The sequence below is a fragment of the Myotis yumanensis genome, unplaced genomic scaffold (assembly GCF_028538775.1).
Source record: "Myotis yumanensis isolate MYYU_CA2020_CCGP unplaced genomic scaffold, mMyoYum1.0.hap1 SCAF_10, whole genome shotgun sequence".
In the NCBI taxonomy this organism is placed as follows: Eukaryota; Metazoa; Chordata; class Mammalia; order Chiroptera; family Vespertilionidae; genus Myotis; species Myotis yumanensis.
In genome coordinates this window covers 39,290,290-39,313,792 of record NW_027223761.1, presented here as the reverse complement: position 1 = coordinate 39,313,792, position 23,503 = coordinate 39,290,290, and the positions used below count along the sequence as shown (strand labels likewise).

The 23,503-nt window shown below is 41.6% G+C and overlaps 1 protein-coding gene and 1 long non-coding RNA gene across 2 annotated transcripts in view; both read right to left on the bottom strand.

The window, feature by feature from the left end:
• The window catches only part of LOC139017245 (interferon-induced very large GTPase 1-like), a 45,614-nt gene extending 35,250 nt beyond the window's left edge, over nucleotides 1–10,364 (bottom strand). The window contains exons 1-2 of the mRNA XM_070425400.1: nucleotides 10,350–10,364; nucleotides 2,568–2,705 (exon numbers count right to left, since the gene is read on the bottom strand). The gene's annotated coding sequence lies outside the window, so the exon portion shown is untranslated. The remainder of the gene's footprint in view (nucleotides 1–2,567; nucleotides 2,706–10,349) is intronic.
• Nucleotides 1–23,503, bottom strand: part of LOC139017246 (uncharacterized) — a 211,667-nt gene that overhangs the window by 165,340 nt on the left and 22,824 nt on the right. The window lies entirely within an intron of this gene.

The following is a 23,503-nucleotide window of genomic DNA, read 5'->3' as shown; positions in this document are numbered from 1 at the left end:
GAGCCATAACCTCTCCATCAGCCCTGCACTGAGTGTGACAGCTGTGGCGTCCCATCCCCCTGATCGGCCCTGCTCTGCGGGTGATAGAGGGTGGTGCCCCAACCCCCCTCCACGGGCCTTGCTCTGTGTGTGAAAGGGTAGAGTCATAACCTCCCCATTGGTCCTGCCCTGAGTGTGACAGGGTGCAGCGCCCCAACCCCCTGATCCGCCCAGCTCTGTGTGTGACAGGGGGCGGTGTCCCAACTCCCCTATCGGCCCTACTCTGTGAGTGACAGGAAGGAGCTCCCCGACCCCCTGATGGGCCCTGCTCTGTGTGTGACAGGGTACGGAGCCCCAACCCCCTGATTGGCCCTGCTCTGTGAGTGACAGGGGCAGTGCCCAACCCCCTGATTGGCCCTGCTCTGTGCATCACAGGGGGTGGTGCCGCAACCTCCCCATTGACTCTGCCTTGAGTGTGATAGGGGGCGGTGCCCCAACCCCCCAATCAGCCCTGCTCTGAGCCTGACCAGGGGCTGCACCTAGGGATTGGGCCTGCCCTCTGCCATCCAGGAACAGGCCTAAGCCAGCAGGTCGTTATCTCCTGAGGGGTCCCAGACTGCGAGAGGGCACAGGCCGGGCTGAGGGACTTCTCCTTCCCCCCCGAGTGCACAAATTTTTGTGCACCAGGCCTCTAGTATTTAAATAATTCATTTACAAAATTTTAAAAACTCTTCATTGGTTTAGGATTTCATCACATTACCTGGCCATGGCCTTCAAAGCCTGTCATAATCTGGCCACAACCCAGTTCCTTCCACAATCACTGTTTTTCCTCTTCCTACTTTCTAGCTCAGTTTCTTCTCTTAGAATCTACACTCTACATCCTTCCTCAACCTCACAGTTGACTTAATCCTGTATATTGAGGGAATACAGAATGCATGTGGCCCTTTGGCAAGTGGATTGTTTTGAGCTGAAGGCAATTAAGACCCAGCCAACTCAGGAAAAGCTTTTAACCTTTCTTTTAACTGCTAAAAGAATTTACAGTGGGTCCTATAACAGGAAGAGTTATCACTAGAGATACATTAATATGTCAAAAAGAATGATCTGCATGGCACAGCAAACATTTTTCATCCAAACATTTTCTCTTATCATTCTGTGCATTGTCTTTCCTCTCCCCTCCCTCCACCACCCCCTCCACCCCCCAACCCTTTTGAAGCTCCAGACTCCTACATGCTTCTCTCTAGCTCAGGATGGTGTATGAGCTTCAATTGCCTGACTGCCTTTGAGTTTTCATGTGTTTTGAGGGCTTCTGTATATATGTAATTATATTTGGTTTTCTCCTGTTAATCTGTTTTATGTCAATTTGATTATTAGACTAGTCAACAAAACTGGAAGGGAAGAAGGGGGTGTAATATGTCTCCAGCACTAAAGGCTCTGGAACATGTTGGACTCTCTGTTTAACCTTCTGTCACTGTTTAACTCTGTAGCCTCAGGTTTGCTGACAACCCAGAAAGCTGGAATGCCACCCAAAGAGAAAGGTCATGTCCCCAGGAAGGAGGTTAATGCAGGTACAGAGTGTGGGTGTTATCTGTAAACTTGGAAATGCATTGTTCTTTCTGGTGACCTATGTGATACCCAACATATGCTTTTACTGTTAACCCCTATGGAGAAGAGACCCTGTCCTTGGAGGGTGTGGATTTATTCCCTGCCAGCCACCACTGGGAGCAAGCAGCTGCTTTGCCTGTGTATGTAAGTTTCTCCTATTAAAGCTCTAATGAATTTGAATAATGCTACAGGTCAATTCTTCAGAATCAAACCTGAATTTAGACTTTGGGGATTTCCCCCAACACATGGCTTACTGCACAGAAGTACCCTGACCCATATGACTTAGAGATAAGACTCACCCATGTCCCTTTTCACTTATAATGAGGCCAGACACAGACCTTTTAATTATTATTTTTGTCTCAAAAAAGATGAACTGAGCTGTTTGCTTCCACTTCCAAGTGCAAGTAAACCTTAACTCAGCTTCCCTCCTTTCTCCAGTCCCCTGAACTTTGACCCACCCTCCTGCTGATCCAGCCAACAATCCTTCCTTATAGATCCTGCCTAAGAGTGAGCAAACCTCAGGGGAAAACATTCCCTCATTACCCCACTCCCTCCACACCTGTTCTTTCCAGCAGAACCTTGTTGATCCTTCCCTGTGAAGACAGTTCCTTTCTTTGTGGCCTGTGAGATGATTGCAGTCTGTGGCTGGGTTATTTTCCACATCGCAATAGTCTCCTGCCCTTACTGCAATAAATCCTGTCAAATAAAGGCTCTTTTGACTTGTCTAGATTATTTTTATTTGATAATACAGATTGCCACATTGTTTCAACGTCTGTTTTATCATTTACTTCCTTTTACCCACATTGGGAGCTGTTTTTTGTATGTTCGTTTTGGAACAATGACTATGCCAGATTCAGGTATTGTTCCTAGCATGTCTTAATCTGCTATTTCTCTCACTGTTCCCTATGGCTATTTCCATAAATTTTTGTTTCTATTTTAGTCCCGCCTCTGTCTTTGTCTCCCCATTTTCCTCCTTCTTCACTTACCTGTCTCCTGGAGGTCAGCTCCTGTCTTCAGATCACTCCAGTGAGCCCTGCATGTGGAAGAGGTTCCTTCCCAGAGTCTGGTGAGCTGCTGACTCTGACCTCCAGCTGAGACTTAGGCTCTGGCTGTGGTTGAGGTGCCTGAAATTATACACAAAGAGGATGTAAAAAACGTGGTTTCACTTTTGGTTTTGCTGGTTGTTATTTTCTTTCTAAAAAATCAGCTGACTAAAAGGAATTCTGTTTAAGTATTTATTTATTTTTATTGCGATTTTTGTATTTTAAAATTATTGTAATTAGAAGACTAATTAATTGTGTGTGTGTGTGTGTGTCTCTGTGTGTGTGTGTGTGTGTGAACCAATGAGGGTTAGGGTGAACACAAGATTAAAAAAAAAAACGCACACCACAAACAGGATAGAGATAGAATTTGGGAGGAGACATGGGCACAATTTGCAGATTAGTGATTTCCTCAGGAAAGTGCTCTAACTGCTTTGCTGTTCCAATTCTCATGTAACCTAAGGACAAAGGGAGAAGCATGCTCCCAGTGCTAATGAAATCTGTTAGTTTTTATTTCCAGGAAAGGACTTTTATGCTAGAATTACTTTCAAGTCTTGAAGCTCTGTTTAGTTTAAAAATAAACCAACCTTCCAATATTTTATTAAGTGATTTGGATGATCCAACTCAAAGGTTGGTGCTAAGCTCTTAAAGTTGTGTTGTATAAAAATCTAAAGGGCACATTCTGTGTTTATGGAGAGAAAGAGAGAATTTTACTCTTCTGTATCTTTCATATTACAGTTTTCTGGTAATGTTATTTCTGATAGTTGGTCCTCAAACTTAAACCCATGTAAAGCATTTTGCTTTATCATGTTTCTCTGAATATAATGCATTATAATATTGATTGAAGACCCATGACCCCTGTCCTAATGTTCTTTTATTTCAAACTTTCATGATCTGATGCACAGGTATTCTTCAGGTGAATTCATACTCATTCTTTTCAGTTCCTCTAGAAATCCTACCCACATCTCTTTTTCTACTCTGTCCCTAGATAGGAGCATTGGTGTTTTCTTTCTTTATTTTAAGTTTTAGTTTTCAGTTACAGTTGACATAAAATACTATTTTATTTTAGTTTTTAGTACACAACATTGTGGTTGGACAATTATATAATTTAGGAAATGATCCTTCTGATAATTTAAGTGTCCACCTGGCACCATAAATCTTTATTACAATATTATAGATTATATTCCCTAGAGGCATTGGTGTTTTCTAATAGGCAAGAGTTTAAATGCCAGTCAGGACAGATTTGAATCCAGCATCCAACAGTTACTAGTTATACTAACTTTAGTCTTGTGAATGGGAAGTGCAACCCCTGTAATGAGAACAGCTGAGTAGTGGAATGAATTTTCGCCAGTAGTACTATCTACCTCACATAACATTAAAGGGGATAAAATGCTTAGCCTGAAATAATGATTCAAATTCAGATTTTTCTTCCTGGCACATAATTGGTTTGAAGTTCAAATCTATCAAAAGAAGAGGCATGAGGCATCAAGGGGAATGTTATAAGTGCAATATTCCATGAGTCACTTAATTCAACTCTTTGAGATTTTCTATGTTAGAGCCACCATCTTACAGTTCTTGGGGCCTTTATTTCCCATTCATATGCTGTGCCTTATATCAGTGTCTATATCTCGTCTATTGCTATGCTATTGTAACAGAGAATATAAAGCATAAAATATTTATATATTATTGTACTAACCAGAATTAAATATGCCAACTAACAAATTAACAAGTCTGTTGGAACAAAAATATGAAGGAGATATTTTTCTAGCAAACTGTATTTTAGCTTCTATTTTAGTATATTGTAGGGACCAACAGTTTCGGTTCCTGTCTAGATAGGAGATAACCGATCAGAGATATTAGGCTGATGCAGATTAATTCAACATGCTGACACCAAGATCTTTACCATAATCAGGAAGAACACTGCCTGCATGCTCCCACTTCCCTTCCCTCTCCTTATGAAAGGCACCAGCTTAATTAGAGATGTGAAGCTCGTTTTTCGGTCAGGAATTGGCCATCTTCTCAGGAAGCCAGCACCTGAAAACCCCTCTCCTTTTACCAACACCTGTTTCATGGGTATTGGCTTTCATCACAGCAGGCAGCCAAACCTGCCTTTGGTAGCACTAGGAGTCTACAGATGATAGAGTCTGTGCCTGAACCACCTCAGAATCTGTCACATTTGAACACATTTTCTGTTTATGATAAGACAGCAAACGTTGTATGAATTACCTTTAACCTCAAAATCAGATTCTCAAAAGAGTTCATTCCACCACTGTGCCTCCTCTTACTAAGGACAATGCCCAATACAGACAAAAGACTTTTGGTTTCATTTCTCATTATTACCTCAATTCTTGGAAATGATGTTTTTTGTCAGGAATGCTTGTTAAGAATAAATGTCCTTTTCTTTTTAATGTTTATTTATCAATTTTAGAGAGAGATGAAGAAAGAGAGGAAGGGAGGGAGGGAGAGAGGGAGAAAGGGAGAGAGAGAGAAAGAGAGAGAGAGAGAGAGAGATTGAGATTGATTTGATTTGTTGTTCCCCCTATTTATAAATTCATTGGCTGATTTTTGAATCCCCCAAAATTGGGACAATGCTTTAACCAACTGAAGTACCTCATGAATTTTTGAATCCCCAATATTGGGACAATGCTTTAACCAACTGAAGTACCTCATGAATTTTCACTATAAACTGTTATCTTTAGGCTTTCCTGACAGTTTCCTAACTTATGTTCCATTTGGAAAATTCTAGCCTTATTCTGAAGAAACTAAGAAAAAATGAATTCACATGTTTCCTTAGAGAAACCAGAGAGAACCAATGACCCCTGGTCCCACTCAGGGCTGGAAAGAGGCTGAGACCAGAGAGGCACTTAGGATGTAAGTGTACTTGAGAGTGAGAGAGTCCTTACATTCTTTCACTCTAGGTGCCTCATGTTCCTCACCTAGTTCAACCCTAATCCCACCTTTGAACATCTGTAGAGTGGGGCAATCCATCTCTAATCCAATGATTAGAGAGAGAAAGGGCAGCTGAGATCACTAAGTCTATCCTGCCTGTTATTTCCCCTGGATCATCCTTCCAGCTGCCTCTACTAAACTCTGGTGGGAGATACTTGCCAAGAAGAAAGAGAGGGAAAAGAGGAAGACATTCCAGAAAATGCAGGTGTGTTAGTAACAATTCAGTCTTCCTTTGTTTTAACACCGGTTGTGTGGGTATTTCCCCTTCAATGAGCAAGTCTACAACACCAGCAGGGTGGCCTACAGTAGAACTCATTCTGACACTGTCTACCTGAATCTAGTCCTATCCCACAGGTTATGGGCTCAGTCCCACCTTCAGATTCTAGTTCCAAGGTGCAGGTCCCCTGGGAAGTTACAATTTCTATCCAACTTGACTACAAATCAGAAATTTCCACAACCCTCTTCTCAGGTTCTATTAGGTATCAAGAGTGGGTCACAGAACTCAAGGAAATACTTATATATGATTACCAGCTTATTAAAGAATATGATAAAGCACGGGGATGAAGAGTTACATTGGGTAGAGTCTGTGAGGGTCCTGAGGGCAGGAGCCTTTGCCCAGATAGCGTTGTGGTGCATCATTCTCTCAGTAGAGGATTGTATTCACCAACCTATAAGCTCTCTGAAACACACAATGCTGAGATGTTATGATGGCTTTCTTACAAGGTACTTATTTCACCCTTAAGGAGACAAATAGGCTCAACACAGATGAATAGGAAAATATATGAGGCAAGAGAAACCAAAATAAAGTAGTAGTGCCTATACTTATTTCGGATTAAAATGGACTGTAATCCCAAAAAAGTTATAAGAAACAAATAAGGTCAATATAAAATGCTAAAGGGGTCAATTTATCAAGAAGATATAACAGCCATCTACACTAATGAAGACAAAAATGCTAATTGACCATACCTTCACTATGCCCCAAGCCACACCCACCAGCCAATCAGAGCAACTATATGCAAACTAACACAACCAAGATGGCGGCCGGCAGCCACAGAGCTGGAGCAAGCAGGAGGCTTGGTTGCTCGGGCAATGGAGGAAGCCAAGCTTCCCACCTGACCTGAGCCAGCTGTGGCCTTCACTCATGGCAACAAAGTTTCAATTATAGAAGACAAGTAAATCCCAGATACCTGCTTCCAGCCAGCCCAGTGCGGAGCTTGGGTGGCTGGGGGCTGTGGCCAGCCTGCAAACAGCCATCAGCCCCTCACCCAGGATAGCCACACCCTATGGGGTGAGGGTCCCCACTGGGGAGCTTGGCCAGCCTGCAGCCATCAGCCCCTCACCCAGGCTGGCCACACCCTATGGGGTGAGGCTCCCCACTGGGGAGCTTGGCCAACCTGCAAACTTCAATCAGCCACTCACCCAGACTGGCCAGTCACCCCAGTGGTGACCCCCCACACTGAAGTTGCTGTGGCCAGCCTGCAAACTGCCATCAGCCACTCACCCAGGCTGGCGAGGCACTCCAATATAATAAAAGGTAATATGCAAATTGACCCTAACAGCAGAATGAGTGGGAATGACTGGTCACTATGACACACACTGACCTCCAGTGGGCAGATGCTCAATGCATGAGCTACCTCCTGGTGGTCTGTGCACTCCCACAGGGGGAGCTCTGCTCAGCTACAGTCCAGGCTGACAGCTGCCCGCACAGCGGTGGTGGCGGGAGCCTCTCTGGCCTCCTCAGCAGCACTAAGAATGTCCGACTGCAGCTTAGGTCTGCTCCCTGCTAGCAAGTGGACATCCCCCGAGGGCTCTCAGGCTGCCAGAGGGATGTCTAACTGCCAGCTTAGGCCCGATCCCCCGGAGAGCAGGCCTAAGCCAGCAGGTGGTTATCCCCTGAGGGGTCCCAGACTGCAAAAAGGGACAGGCCGGGCTGAGGGACCCCCCTGAGTGCACAAATATTTGTGCACTGGGCCTCTAGTAAATATATATGCATCCAACATCAGAGAACGTAAATATATTAAGCAAATACTAACAGAATCTAAGTGAGAAGTAGAGAACAATATAGTAATAGTGGACTTCAAATACCCCACTGTAAGTGATTGATAAGTCATCCTGACAGAAAATCAACAAAAACATTGGATTTCAAACATACATGATATAAAATAGACCAAATAGACAGTTATAGAACATTATATGCGGCCACATGCATATTCCTAATAAGTATACTCAAAATATTCTCCAGTATAGATCATAGGATAGAACACAAACCTAAACAACATACTCCTGAACAACCAATTGGTCAAAAAAAAATCAAAAGGAGATAAAAAATATTTTGAAACAAATGAAAATGAAAACTCAACATAAGCAAAATCTCTGGATGCTTCAAAAGCAATTCTGAGAGGAAAGCTTGTAGTGATAAGTACATATATTTGGAAAATAGAAAAATCTTAAACAACCTAACTTAACACCTTCCTCCAATAACTAGAAAAAGAAGAAGAAACTAAGACCAAACTTAGCAGAAGGAAGAAAACGAAGATCAGAGTTTAAATAATTGAAATGGAAAAAAAATGAAATGAATAGCTGGCTTTTTGAAAAAATAAACAAAATGGACAAACCTTTAACTAGAATCACTAAGGAAAATAAAGATTCAAATAAATAAAAGCAGAATTGAAAGAGGAGACATTTAAACTACTACCACAGAAATACAAAGAATAAAAAAATAAGTGGGGAAATTATAATTCAATGTTTTATTAACTGTACTATTATAAATTCAAGTTGTATAGTAAAGAGACAGCAAGTATAATAGTGTGTTTTTTAATTTTAAAAAAAAAGAAATACAAAGAATCATGAGACACTACTATGAACATTGGGTAACCTAGAAGAAATGGATATATTTTTAGAAACATATAACCTCCCATGGATGATAACAAAAATATAAAATTTGAACAGATCTGTAATAAATAAGGAGATTGAGTTGACAAGCAAAATTCCTAAACACAGAAAACCATGGGACCAGATGTCTTCAAATGCAAATTCTGCCAAACATTTAAAGAATTAACACCAACTCTTTCTGAACACTTCTTTAAAAACGAGGAGAAGGGAACATGTGCAAACTCATTTATTCAGGCCAGAATTACCCTAAAAACAAAGGCAGATAAGTACATTACAAGGAAACAAAACTATTACAAAAGAATAAGGCAACCAACCTAATGGGAGAAGATATTTACAAACAATAGCTCCAACAAGGGCTTAATATCTAAAATATATAAAGAACACATACAAATCAAGACCCAACAAAAAAAAATCAAATTGGAAAATGAGAACAGATCTTTCTCCCAAGAAAACAGACAAATGGCCAACAGATGCATCCTACATGGCAGCCGGCAGCTTCTTTTATGCATTCTGAATGAAGGAGGGAATGTAAGGAAGGTGACATGAAAGTCTGAGAAAGCAAGGTGGGGACTGACTCACACCATAGTTAAGATGATGTGCTCTCTTCCAGGTGGTTTCTAGGTAGTTTTGCTTCTGAGGGGTCTGAAAAAAGCCATTTCAAAAAGGTGTGTTAACTTAGGTACACAGAAACAATGGACAAGGCTTGCCTAAGGCAAAGATACTCCTTGTATTAAATAAGCTATATGCCTGGGCTGTACTACCCACCGTGAGCTGCCCAGTTAGGAATTTATGGTCAGATCACCCTTTTGTATCCACACTTGCACAACCGCTCTTTTCCTTTTTCCTACCTCCTGGTTCACTTTCTTCCCTTAGAAACCACATTGTGCCTCTTTCCTCAGCCTCATAGTTTTCTTAATGTTGTACACTGAGGGGGAGCAGAATATGCCACCCCAATATGTCCTGTATTGGAATGTGGATTGTTGAGTTTAAGGCAATGAAGACCCATGTGATTCAGGAACAGCTTTTTACCGCTCCCCTAACTGCCTAAAAGAATTTAGATACAGGCCCTGTACCTGGAAGAGACCTTTCCCAGAAGTACCTTTTTATGTTAGACGTATCTACCTGGCCTGGCAAACTTTGTTTAGCAAACATTTGCTCTTCTCGTCTCATGTGAATTGTCTTTCTTCCCTTTGAAGCCCCAGACCCACCCTCTTCTCCTTAGCTCAGGATGGTACATGCGCCTCAATTGCCTCACTGCCTTTGAGTCTTCATGTCTTTCTGGGGTTCCTATATGTATGGAATTATATGTGGGTTTCTCCTGTTGATCTCTCTTAGGTCAATTTAACTATTAGACCAGCCGATGGACCCAGAAGGGCAGTGGGGAAACTTGTCCTCCCCTCCAATATTGTGTTACCTCAGCCCTTCCCCATCTTCCTTGCTCAGGTTTCAATACTCCTGACCACTCAGTTCAAGTTTCTCATTTGTGAAGCCTTCCCCTTCCTTCCAGATTTAGTTTGTGCCTCTCTTTTCTGTGCTTACAATAGCTCCTGTTACCTACATGAGCCATAATAACAATGTTAAACTTCTCCTGGAGCCCTTTACTCCAGGAAAACAGCAGTGGTAAAAGCAATCTATCTGCCTTTTTGTGTTTTAATAAACAGCTGACTGCAAAGAACCACTCTTCCCCTTATGACTTAGAGAGATAAGACTCACCGATGTCTCACCTTTTCACTTATAATGAGGGCAGACACAGACCCTTGAAATTCCCATGCTTTGCCTCATAAATAAGGTTAGCTGAGCTGTTTGTCCTCACTGATCAATTAAAACAAAGCTTCTTTAGTAACTAAATTTTCATAATGCAACTTAAACATGAGTTAAGCTTCTCACCTTACTCCAGGCTCCTAAACATTGAATTCAGCACCTCTTGACCCAGCATCAACCCATCCTTAATGATATCTCCTAAGAATCAGCAGAGTCTCTTACTATCCCTCTCCTTCACACCCTGTTTTCTGCCTGGCCTTGCAGAGGCTGCAGCTCTATGTTTGTTCCCGCCCCCTCCCCACCCCCAACTTTGCAATAGTCTCCTTCCCCTTATTGTAATAATTCTTTCAAATAAAGTATTTTTTTTTACCAAGTTTAGATTTTATTTTTATTTGATAATCCAATTTACTAAATTGTTTCATTATTTGTTTATATATTGTATTCCCTTTCCTTCAGATTTGGAGCTATTTTGTTTTGAAAAAACAATGACAATGCGTTTCATGCAGTGTTTTTATGTCTTAACCTGCCTGTCTCTGACTGTTCCCTATGACTAGTTCCATCAATTTCTGTTTCTGTTTTAGTCTCAGTCTGTTGTTGTATCTTTCTATCTTGCTCATATTCCTCCTTTTTCACCTACTTGTCTCCTTGAGGCCAAGCTCCTGTTTTCAGATTATTCCAGAGAGACCTGTGCGCAGAGTAGGTTCCTTCCCAGAGTCTGGTAAGCTGCTGACTTTGGTCTCCAGCTCAGAAGTAGGCTCCTGCTATGGTGGTGGAGGTGTCTGACTTCACCCCAAGTAGGAAGGGAAAAACTGGTTTCACACTACTTGTTGGTTGTTTTTGTCTTTTTAAAATTCAGCTGATTAAAAGGAATTCCTTGTTTGCTTGTCTTTTTTTTTATTGTGACTCCTGGGTTTTAGAATTACTCCAAATAGAAGATTAATGTTGATGTGTGTGTCTGTGCGTGTGTGTGTGTGTGTGTGTGTGTGTGTGTGTGGGTGTACCACAGTTGGAGGTGGGTGAGCACAAGGGAGAAGCATGCTTTCAGTACTAATTAAAATTGTTTTTATTTCCCATAAAAGACCATTTGCTAAAAGTAGCTGTGTTTTTTTTGTTTGTTTTGTTTTCTTTTTTTTTTTTTTACTGTGGTTGATTTAAAAAGTAGCAAAAATTTTAATTTCATATTAGCTGATTTGGATGATTCAATTCAACACTAAAGTGAGCTAAACTCTAAAAGCATATTGTGTGCTTATGGAGTGAATTTCACTGTTCTCTTTCACATTAGAGCTTTTCAATGATGTTATTTCTGACTGTTTTCCCCTGTGAACAGAAACATCTGAAATGAAGTCACTAATGTGATGGGGCCCTAAAGTGGAAATGGAGAGGCCCCTGGGAAGTTGGTTTTATTCACCTTCACACCCAGGTGGAACGTGAACTTTTAAACTGCCAACCACAAGTGCCTACATCCTGTTGCAGTTCTCAGAATGAGGCTCATTTCCCCAAAATCCAACCTAGGAACTAGCTTATAACCTATTCTCTATAGACTAATGTTATTTTGCCTACACCAAAAATAATTCTTTCAAAACAAGGTATGTAAGCCTGTGGTTTTGCCTTTTCAAGTCTTTCTCCTTTCTCTCACATCCCCTCCCCCGCCCCCATTAGAGCACTGTGCAGGTTCCTCCTGAATCTATGTCTCCAGGTTAAAAGCCCTAAGATCCCAAATAAACTTTTGATTTGATTAGTAGCCGCAGTTCTTTCTTGTTTGACACCCTCAAACCTAAATCCCATGTAAGCATTTTGTTTTGTTGAGTATTATATTTGTGCAGGATCTAATTCATGATAGTATTGCTTGTAGATAAGTACCTCCTGCCCCACTGTTCTTCTTCTATTTCAAACTTTATGTGTCTGACACACGCATATTCTTTCCAATGGACCTCATACTCATTTTCTCCATTCCTCCAGAAATCCTACCCACATAGTCTCATATTACCTCTACCCACTCCCAGTATACCTGCACCATTCCACCTTCATGGACTATATTGAGCTCTTCTGTGCTGTTCTCTCATAGCATTTAGTGTGCACTTACAATTCTCTTATCACATGGTGCTGCATTGTATCTGTTTGATTGTTTATATGATGTCTCCCAAACCGCAAACATCCCATCTTTCTGTGCTCCTTCTGGTTTGGGGGAGGGGGTCTGTCGTTTTCATTTTTATATCCTAGTTCCAACAAAGTGCATGACATACATGAATACTGAAGAAATGTGTGATTATTGAATAAGAAAAGGAGCATATCTCTGTGAGTTTGTTTTTTCATGTATGTGTAAAGATATTAATAGCTATTTCAGTGAGTTGACATGAAAAACAAAAAGGATATAAGAGGGCTGGCATATTATCTTACCAATAAGACTTATGTTTTCCTACTCTTTTTGCTTAGTGTAGGAGCACAGGTATTTTCTAATAGGCAAGGTTTTTTCCACTTTCCTCCCGTTTTACTGAGAAACAATTGACATACATCGCTGTATAAGTTTAAGGCATATGACATGATCATTGGGTTTACATACATTATGGAATAATTACCACAAAAGTTTCAGCTAAAATCCATTATATTTTTAAAAGAATGTATTGGATTTCAGGAAGAAAGGGAGAGGGAGAGATAGAAACATCAATGGTGAAAGAAAATCATTGATTGGCTGCCTCTTGCATGCCCCACACTGGGGATCGAGCCCAAAAACCAGGCATGTGCCCTGACAAGGAATGGAACAGTTCATAGGTCCATGCTCAACCACTGAGCTACGCCAGCTGGGCCATCCATCATCTATGTATATAAAAGCCCAGCGACCGAGCAGGGGAACAACCAGAATGACCAGAATGACCAGTCGCTATGACACACACTGCTGTGGCCAACAAGCCCAATCCGCTCCTATTGGCCCCCCAACCATCCATATCCCCTCCTCCTCACTGGCCCCACCCCAAATGAGCCTCATGGGGTGGGCTGGCTGAACCCCACCAGTGCATGAATTTGTGCACCAGGCCTCTAGTATTATATAGATACAATAAAAAAAGGAAAGATATAAAATAAGAAAAATGTACTCCTTGTGATGAGAAACTTAGGATTCACTTCCACTACAACTCTGCTCTATACCACACAGCAGCCAGTGTTGGCTATAGTCATCATGTTGCACATTGCATTTCCAGTACTTATTTGCCTTATAACTGGAAGTTTGTACCTTTTAACCAGCTTCCTTCAATTTCTCCTCCCCACCTCCAATTCTTGTAAGTACAAGTATGATCTCTTTTTACTGAGTTTTTTTCTTTTTCTTTCTTTTAGATTTCACATGTAAGTGTGATCAAATGCCTCCAAATTCATTCATGTTGTCACAAATGATAGGATTTCCTTTTTGTTTTATGGCTGAATAGTATTCAATTGTATATTTAGACTACAACTTCTTTATGTGCTCATCCATCGATAGATTTTTAGGTCATTTCCACATCTTATGTATTGGAAATCAGGCTGCTATGATCATGAAGGTACCGATATCTTTCAACTTAGTGTTTCATTTCCTTTGGATATATTTTTAGAAATGGAATGGCTGGATCATATGGCATTTTTATTTTTTATTTACTTATTTTTATTGTAGACAGTATTATATATGCCCCCCTTATTCTCCCCATTTTCCCAGCCTCACCCCACACCAGGCCTTCACCATATTGCTGTCTGTGTCCATGTGCTATGCATATATACATATATGTTCTTTGATTAATCTCTTCCAATCCTCTCTACCCATCCTTTCTGAAATGTGTCAGTCCATGCCTCTGGTCCTATTTTGCTCACCAGTTTATTCTGTTCATTAAGTTCCACATATAAATGAGATCATGTGATATTTGTCTTTCTCTGACTGGCTTATTTCACTTAGCATAATAATCTTCAGGTCTATCTAGGCTGTTGCAAAGGGTAAGAGTTCTTTCTTTTTTACAGCCGCATGGTATTCCATAGTACTCCATAGGAGATGTAGCATAGCTTTTTTATCCACTCATCTACTGATGGGCACTTGGCCTGCTTCCAGATCTTAGCTATTGTAAATAATACTGCTATGAACATGGGGGTGGGTATTCTTTCTGATTGGTGTTTCAGTATTCTTAGGATATAGTCCCAGAAGTGGGATCACTAGGTCAAACTGCAGTTCCATTTATAAGCTTTTGAGGAAACTCCATACTGTTTTCCACAGTGGCTGCACCAGTCTGCATTCCTGCCAGCAGTGACTAGGGTTGCCTTCTCCACATCCTTGCCAGCACTTGTTGTTTGTTGACTTATTGCTGACAGCCATCCCGGAAGGTATGAGAGATGACCTCATTGTAGTTTTAATTTGCATCTCTCTGATGATTAGTGACATTGAACATTTTTTTTCATGTGTCTCTTGGCCATCTGTATGTCCTCTTTGGGGAAATGTCTATTCATGTGCTTTACCCATTTTTAATCAGATTGTTTGTCTTCTTGGAGTTGAGTTGTATATGTTTATATATTTTGGAAATTAACCCCTTATCAGATGTATCATTGGCAAATATGTTCTCTCATACAGTGGGTTCCCTTTTCATTCTTTTGCTGTGCAGAAGGTTTTTAATTTAATGTTGTCCCATTTGTTTATTTTTTTCCCTTTGTTTCTCTTGCCCTAAGAGATGTATTGATGAAAATTCTTCTATGTGAGATGTCTGAGATTTTTCTGCCTATATTTTCTTCTAGGATTTTTATGGTTTTGTGACTTATATTTAAGTCTTTTATCCATTTTGAGTTTAGTCTTGGGTATGGTGTAAGTTGGTGGTCAAGTTTCATGTGGCATTTTTTAAACACTGTCTCTTCCTTATTTCACACCCTTTAATTTCAGAACAAAATGAACAAATATATCACAATACACAATATCCAAATTCAATGCCAAACGTGGGTTCATTAAAAATTTTTATAACCAGTGTTTTGAACTCTGCATCTGGTTATTTGTCTCTGTTTTGTTTAGTTCTTTGTTTGAAGGACAGATTTACAGAATTTTTGATTGACAGTTATTTTCTTTCAATAATTTTAATATGTCATCCTATAGTGTACACTAAATTCCCTGGGTAGGTGAAGGCACCAATTTTACTCTGAGGATGGGGGAAGGCATATGTGCCTTCTTTACCTGTGCCATGGGATGTTAGATTGGTAAGTGGGCTATGCTCCCTGAGTGCTCTGGTTATAGTCCCTTGTCACATGGCTGAAGGCTGTATTCAGTAGGAGTAGGAGTTAAATAACATGCTGAGATGCAGTGGGAGAAGCAAATATAAAGCCAGTAAAGCTCTTTGTGTCTTAACTCTAGGTGACTCTCACCCCTGGCCAAACAGGTCCATTGGCTTTGCTATGCAAATTATCCTGCCTGCCCTTCCCTGGGCTTCACAGTTCCCTAGACGGAATTGGGAGGCACTGCTTCAGGCAATTCTCAATTTTCCAAATAGGCTCTCTGAGCCAAGAGCTACCATCAGCCTCAGCTGTGTATTGATCCTCCTACCTGTGCACACTAGGCTAGGGAACGCCTCACACCCAGTACTAGCTTTGATCTTGGCTTTGCTCTGGGGGTGATCAGCTGTAAGCATTGTTGGGCTACACAACATCTACTTTCTCTGGTGGCCACTCTGTTTAATGTGGCCTGGATACACTCTCCACAGTGTGTGGGGCTGTGACTTAGCTCCTTGCCTGGGCTCAGGCTCTGGAGCAGGCCACACTCTTCATTTGCGTATCTGGATCGGGGAGATCTGTACCCTATAAAGTGCTTGGTCAGAGCACACCACCAGCTTGATTCTGCTAGCTGGGATGAATACATGGGCACTGCAGATATGAACTCAGTCTAACAAGATTGCCGTGCTGGTTATTGCCAGTCACTCCCCACTTCTGTGATACCATCAGATTCTCAGTGGTTGAGCCCAGATTCCGCTGTAGTCCCTATTAAATAAGATCAGAGTAGGGGCTCGCTCCCATAAAGTGATCCACAATGTATGGGGTGGGCTGGTGTGGGAGCCACACCAGAGATGCTGGATAGTCAAGGCTAATTAGAGTGTGAAAGCCCTGTCTAGAATATGCCGGATGGCCAAGGCCACTCTGAACATAGGAATTTTTTTATTTTTATTTTTATTTTTGTTTTTTATGGAGAGTTGTAGAGAGAGGGAGAGACAGAGAGAAACATCGATGTGAGAGAAGCACATCGATGAGTTGCCTCCTGCATGAGCCTTGACCAGGGCTTGAGCCAGGGAGGAGCCTGCAACCGAGGTAAATGCCCTTGACCAGAATCAAAACTTGGGACCCTTTGGTCCACAGGCTGATGCTCTATCCACTGAGCCAAACCAGCCAGGGCTGAACATAGGAATCTTAATCAGGATGTCCCAGGACTACACACAGATGCAGGTGCACAACAAGGTCACTACTTGGAAAGAAGCCTCTTTTGTCTGTGAATTTTAATATGTTTCTGACTCGCCAGTGTGCTGGGGAGAAAAGGGAGGCCCAGAGGTAGCTACAATGTGAGGCTACAGAAGAGGGGAGGCTGGAGAGGCTACTGAGGCTACAGGTCTAAGAGAGAGCTCAGGTGCTACTGCTACGTGAGGCTGTGAGTACAGAGGCAGTGTGTGGCTGCTCAGATAGTAGCTGTGGGTACAGAGGCTAATGTGGCTTTGTGGGAAAGATTTATTTGTCCGCCGGTGGGCAGTTGCCTCTATGGGACTGTTGTGCCACTCGCTCCTACAATAAAGACTCATTCTCATCTACTGTATCTACAACTTCTCATGGCTTCTCCATCTAAGACCCGGTGTTCCAGGATGTCCAGACCCAGGCAGAGGGGCTCAGACCCAACACTTATACCTAGTGAGCAGAGGATAGAGGAGGAACTTGGACTAAGTTCCCAACAGTTAGTGTAGCGAGCAGGGTTCAAGACGGAACCTACTCTGACACTTGGCACAGTCGGGAAGAATTTGGAAGAATATACTGACTCAGAGAGCACCTGTGCTCCAGCTGTGCTCTCTCACAGCTGGTTATCCTCCCTTGGTTCCCCTTCCCCACAGGAGGAACCAATACAGGGGAAAGCTCTCTATGTGGTGTGGCACCTGCCTGGGGGAAAGGCCATGCGGTCAATGGGTAGCTCCTCTCTTACCTTCTAATGCGGTCTGTCTTGGTCTCTGTGGTGCAGGGGTCGTTTCATGTTTTCCCTCTTGTTCTAGGATTCCTTTGGTGGTGGCTTGTTTTTGAATCATTGTTAGTTGTTTTTCTTGTGAGGGGGGATGAATTCAGGAACGACTTACTTCTACTGGTGACATATCTCTAAGCAAGAGTTTTCAAGTCAGTCAGAGACAGGGTTGAGTCCAGGATTCAGAGTTACTAGCTATATCTACTTAAATCTTGGATGTGAGGAGGGTGAACTAAGGAATGAGAAGCAGCTGAGTAGTGGAATGAATTTGTGCCATTAGTACTATCTCCCTCACAGAATGTTAATAGGTATAAAATGCTACGCTTGAAGCAGTTGTGCAGTGTGAATTATTTTCTCCCTGGCACAGGTGGTTTGAAGATCTAATTGATCAAAACAGGAGGCATAAATGGGAATGTCTTAAGCAGCAATGTTCCATCAAGTGTTTAATTCAAACTTCTCCTTTTTTTTCCTCAGAGTGCCACCACGTTACAGTTCTTGGGGAGTTATTTTCACTCTTTTGCTGGGTCTTGTATCATTGCCTATGTCTTGTCTATTGCTATGCTATGAATCTACAAGTGATAGAGTCTATGTCTGATCCATCTCAGACTCCCCCACAGTGTGAGCACTTTTTCAGTATATGGTATGATCTTAGTAAATGTCGCCTAAATAAATGAAGCAGGTTAAGCAATCCCTGGGCCTGAAACCAGATTCATAAAGGAGCTCTTTCTACCACAGCTGCTTCCTGTTACTCAGGTCAACCCTCAATACTGACAAGAGACTTTGTTTCACTTTCAGGTCTCATCTTAATTCTCAGAAACTTTTGTTTTTCACAAGATCTTTGTTAAGCAAAAATTGAATTTTATTTGCAAGATGTTTTCTGTAGGTTTCATGTTTGCCAGCCAGTTTTCTAACTTAAGTTATATTTGAAAAAGTCTAACCTTATTCTGAATAAACAAAGGAAAAAGGAATCCATTGAGACCTCCCTGGGGATACTAGAGAAAGTCAATGACCGAGGGGCCCATCCAGGGCCAGAACTACAGTGAAGCCAGAGAGGCACCTAAGGCACAAGGGAACTTGAGAATGAAGGAGTCCATAAGTTTTCCACCCTAGTTCCAGCCCTACTCCCAGCTTTGACTAAAAGTCATGTGAACTGAGACAATCCATCTCTAAAACACTGATTAGAGAGAAAAGAGCCGCTGAAATTACCAAGCCTCTGCTGCCTGGCATTTTTCCAAGATCCTTTCTTTGTAGCTGGCTCATCTTTGGCTAAGAGAACATATCTTTTAAAGGACTCTATTACCCTCTTTTGAAATCTCTTGGGAGATTGCTGCCAATAAGAAAGAGAGGGAGAAAAGGAAGAAAAATCAGACAATCCAGGCGTATTAGCAACAATCCAGACTTCCTTTGTTTCAACGTCAGAGGTGTGAGTGTTTTCCCTTCACCAAGCAAATCTGCAACGCCAACCAGGTGTCCTCCAATGTAACTCATTCTGACACTATCTACCTGGATGTAGTGTCAGATCCCACAGGTTAAGGGCTCAGTCCAACCTTCAGATTCCAATCTCAAGCAGCAGGTCCTCCGGGTACTTACTCACTTTTGTCAAACTTGGCTACAAATCAGAAGTTCTCAGAAACCCCTTCTCAGGTTCTATTAATCTAGAGTGGTTCACAGAATATTAAAGGATATGGTAGTAGATACAGATGAAGAGAGTCACCAACATATTAAAGGCATGGTTGGGAGGGTTTGAGGGCAGGAGCTTCTGTCCCATGGGGTTGTGGTGCATTACCTTTCCAGTATACGGTTGTATTCGCCAACCTAGAAGCTCTCTGAAACCCATTGGGATGTTATGGATGCTTTTATTGGGATTTTATGGATGCTTTCACACGCATTATACATTATGGATTTCATTTCCAGCCCCTCTCCCCTCTCTGGAGATATGATGCAGGTGGGACTTAAAATACCAAGCTTCAAATTACAGCTTTTATTTTCTGGTAATAGTTCCCATCCAAGTGCCTATCTAGACTCACCCAGGTATGTGCCATGATGGGGAATTGAACCCTCAACATTTTGGTGTACGGGACAACGCTTCAACCAACGGAGCCATCCAACCTGGGCTAGCTGGCATGTTTAAGCACTGTTTGCCAGGCTCTTGTCTAAAGTCCTGATATTTATGATCTTATTCAGTCATCCTAAAAACATCACGAGATCCTCAAGAGTCCTATTATCATCACCACTTTTAAGATGAGCAGATGGAGACACCAAGTTCAATTTAGTGTCCAAATACACACAGATGATAAAGATGGATCAGAGGTTCACACTCAGCAGTATGGACAGTCATTCCCTTCCCTCCCTAACCCAAAACTCTAATGTCCCCTATTAACAAAGAAGGTTCTCCAGCTTTTAAATGACAAAAAAGCAACACTTTAAACAACATGTACAAAACAACTCAATTACATACATATATGGATAGCTCCCCATCTCAAAATAGCAAACTTTATGGGCTATTTTTGCTTCTGTCAAAATTACTAAATTTTCTTTGTTTTGATAATGACCTTGGTTTCGTTTTATAGAATAGCTTTAGCTTTTATATATGGTTTAGCTTTATAGATTAAGTACTTAATATGACTTCTATAAAGAAAAAAGTAATTTGAGATGTAACAAATCTCTATCCTAATAACAATTCCTGCTATGTGAGCCAGGATATTTTGGAGCTTCTTAACAGTTTGAAGAATCTTTTCTTCTAAATTTTCCCACACCTTTTGTAACCAGATCTTGCTTGGCTTTCCTACTTTATTTGTTCCACTTCTTCCTCAAATACTAAATCCCAGCTGCACCAAGTTACTTACTTGGAATTTCTCAACCACTACATACTGCTTCATAACTCAGTGCACTTATACCTGCAGCTCTTGGTGCCTGGAATGCGCTCACAGCTGACTTCTCTCCCCCATGCTTGATGAATGCCTACTTTCCTCAAGATTCAGCCGTTTCCTCCAAAGTTCTTTATTGACCTCCTCCTTTCTTGGTCCTCCAGTAAGCCTGTGTGCATCACTTCCATACTACCTGTCTACTGTGCTGCATTGATGTGTTTATAATCTGTTCCTCCAGTTGGCCTTTTGGGTCCTTGAAGAGTCATCCCTGTATTCTCTATACTAGCACAGCGCTTTGACTGGAGACGGAATATACTTAATGCTGAAAGTATTTGATTAGTTTTTAGTGCCAGGTTCTCTTTCCTCTTAGAAGTTATTTTCTCAGTCTCCTTCATAGACTCTATATCCTGTCTCTCCCCTAACATCTCATCTCAGCCTCCTTTCCCTCCACATATACACTCTGAGTCACCCCATTCATTTCCTTAGCTTTAATTGCTGACAACTCCCAAATCTGTTTTCCCAGTGAAGAACTCTTTTGCAAACTCCAGCTTCTCAAACTCAGCACTTACAAAATTGAACTATCTTATGTGTCTTTTATCCTGTGGTATAAAAGGATAACTGTAGGAAAGTTTCTGAGATAATTTTTTTAAAAGCAATTAGGAATTATATCAGGAAAATGATATTAAGTTTTACATGACAACCCTAGAAACAGCTTTTGTATTTTCTTTGCCTTGGAGTGCACAGCTCTAAAGCTTTAATCCTTTTCTTCCCATGCTGGGCACATGGTGATCTGCCAAGGTGTCTGTGAAGCCACAGCGTAAGCAAGACTCACCTCCCAGAGCATCAGTCTTGACAGATGTGTGTGTGTGTGTGTGTGTGTGTGTGTGTTTGCACAATGTACAATATTTACGTTTTAAGGACTAAAACACTATTTTATATAGTGATACACAATGCAAAGTGTCAGAAGAGTTTAAACTCCTTTCCTTAAAATATAGGCACACAGAACATTTCTATTATTAGAGAATCCCAAGTACAACTACCAAATTCATGCCCCAGAGTCAAAGACATGGATTACATGTATTTAAGGGCACAGAGAGGAAAGGCTTCAGGATACAGACACCATCCATTAGGGAGAGGAAACCGGGGAAGGGAGGAGTAAGTGAGTTTTAAATACCAAGCTAGCTGAATAATTTTATACAATGGCTTGACTCAGTCTGTAGACATCTTTAGAAGTCTATTTTGCCCCATGTTCTCTACTGGGTGCCAAGAGAGTGAACTGGATATGTTGCCTAACCTCAAGGAGTTCACTGTCTAGCGAAGAGTGCAGGGCAATGTAATTGTGCCTTTGCCAAAATAAAGGATGTAGAGTGTGAAATTGGACCACTGGAGAAGTGCCTAGCTTTGCTTGGGGAATTCAGTGATTATTTCACAAATGATACATCATTTCAGCTATTGGCTAAGCTTGGAAAATGTACAGGTATTTTCTGTCTGTGGGTTGGTGAGAGAGATTTCAGAAAACAGGAATATGAAATGTGTGGGGAATGAATTAGATACTTGCTTACATTCTTGACAGTCATTACCAGCACTTAATTCCCTGGAGAGGAAGAAGCCCATTTCTTCAGCCTTGGACTACTCAGCAGTGTAGCTGAGCACTGTCCCTGCACACAGCACCGTGTTTATTGTTTTGTAAAAGCTCAGCCTGAGAGCTCAGTATGTCAAAGACAACATGTAGCTTTATCTTCATCATTTAATAACTTATATTGAGCAGCTATTTTAAATAGGGTCCTTTGGTAGGAATAGGCATCCAGACGACTGAGAGATGTACAATTCATATATTTATTTATTTGGGAGAGAAAAAAGAGGGAGAGAGAAACATTGACTTCTTCCACTCATTTATACATTCATTGGTTGATTCTTGTGTGTGTCCTCACTGGGGATTGACTGTGTAAACCTTAGTGTATTGGGACAACATTCTAACCAACTGAGCTACTCAGTTAGGGCACAGATGGTTCTCCAACCCCTACCAGGACACAGTCTTTCTCTAAAAAAAATCTCAGGGGCTCGGCCTCTATGCTTGATGTCATATGTCAACTACCTTATGGGCCAGTTTGCCATTATAGGGTACATGCCCCATATAAGCCAGCATTAACAAAAACAAAAGTGTGCTAACCAAATAAAACCCAGATCTAAGAGCCAGAAACATATGCTGTGCTTTTACTATGACATGAAGCCTGAGCATTTGGGTAGTTCTCATTCTCAGAAATCTCAAGGGGAGGGAAAACTCAGTTTGCATATATTAATACAAGGGATTTTATCTATTGTGCAAAGAGAGGGTTATCTGCTCCTACCCAACTCCCCAGTGCTTCTGGGCTCCATTAATACTGCCCATGTCACAACTCCAGCTCCAGTTCTTAGAGGCAAAGAGATTCAAAGACATGATCATGGGCAAGGATGAAGGCTGCATACCCTTTGACTGCAGTTAAATCCCTGGTGTTTGAGGTGTGTGTGGGCTGTGGATGCTTGCTTCCTGGTGCTGTCACAGCTCCTATAGTAGTTGGTTTAGGAGCATAAGGCTGCTATCTCTGTGAGGCAGTTGCAGGGGTGGGAGGCAGTTTCCTTTATACTCAATCACTGCCTGCTAGCTTATTCCAATTTGGGATCAACAGCATTCTCAGAACCCCTAAGCTAGCAGTTCCAACCTGTGGGTCGTGACCCCTTTCACAGGGGTCGCCTAAGACCATCCTGCATATCAGATATTTACATTATGAGTCATAACAGTAGCAACATACAGTTATGAAGTAGCAACGAAAATAATTTTATGCTTGGGTCACAACATGAGGAACTGTATTTAAGGGCCACTAGGTTGAGAACCACTGCTAAGCTGACCTTGGGACCAATGGGCCAGAACTTGAAACAGCTTTGGTATCAAGTCCTTCTCCTTGAGGGAGAGTTACCCAGAAGAGAGCAGAGTTAGTAACCACTGCAGAGACATTTAGCTTTCAGCACTCCCAAAGGTAGGCTCTCCAAACACACACACACACACACACACACACACACACACACACACACACCAATGCTCCAACCAACTGAGCCACACATGCTATTTGCCTATATTTTTGTGTCTAACCTCATCTGAAACTGCACCTCAGTTAAAAAAAAAAGATGTCATAAAAGACAAGTCTCAAACAACTAAGATTATTTATTTTAAAGTTAGTCCTTTA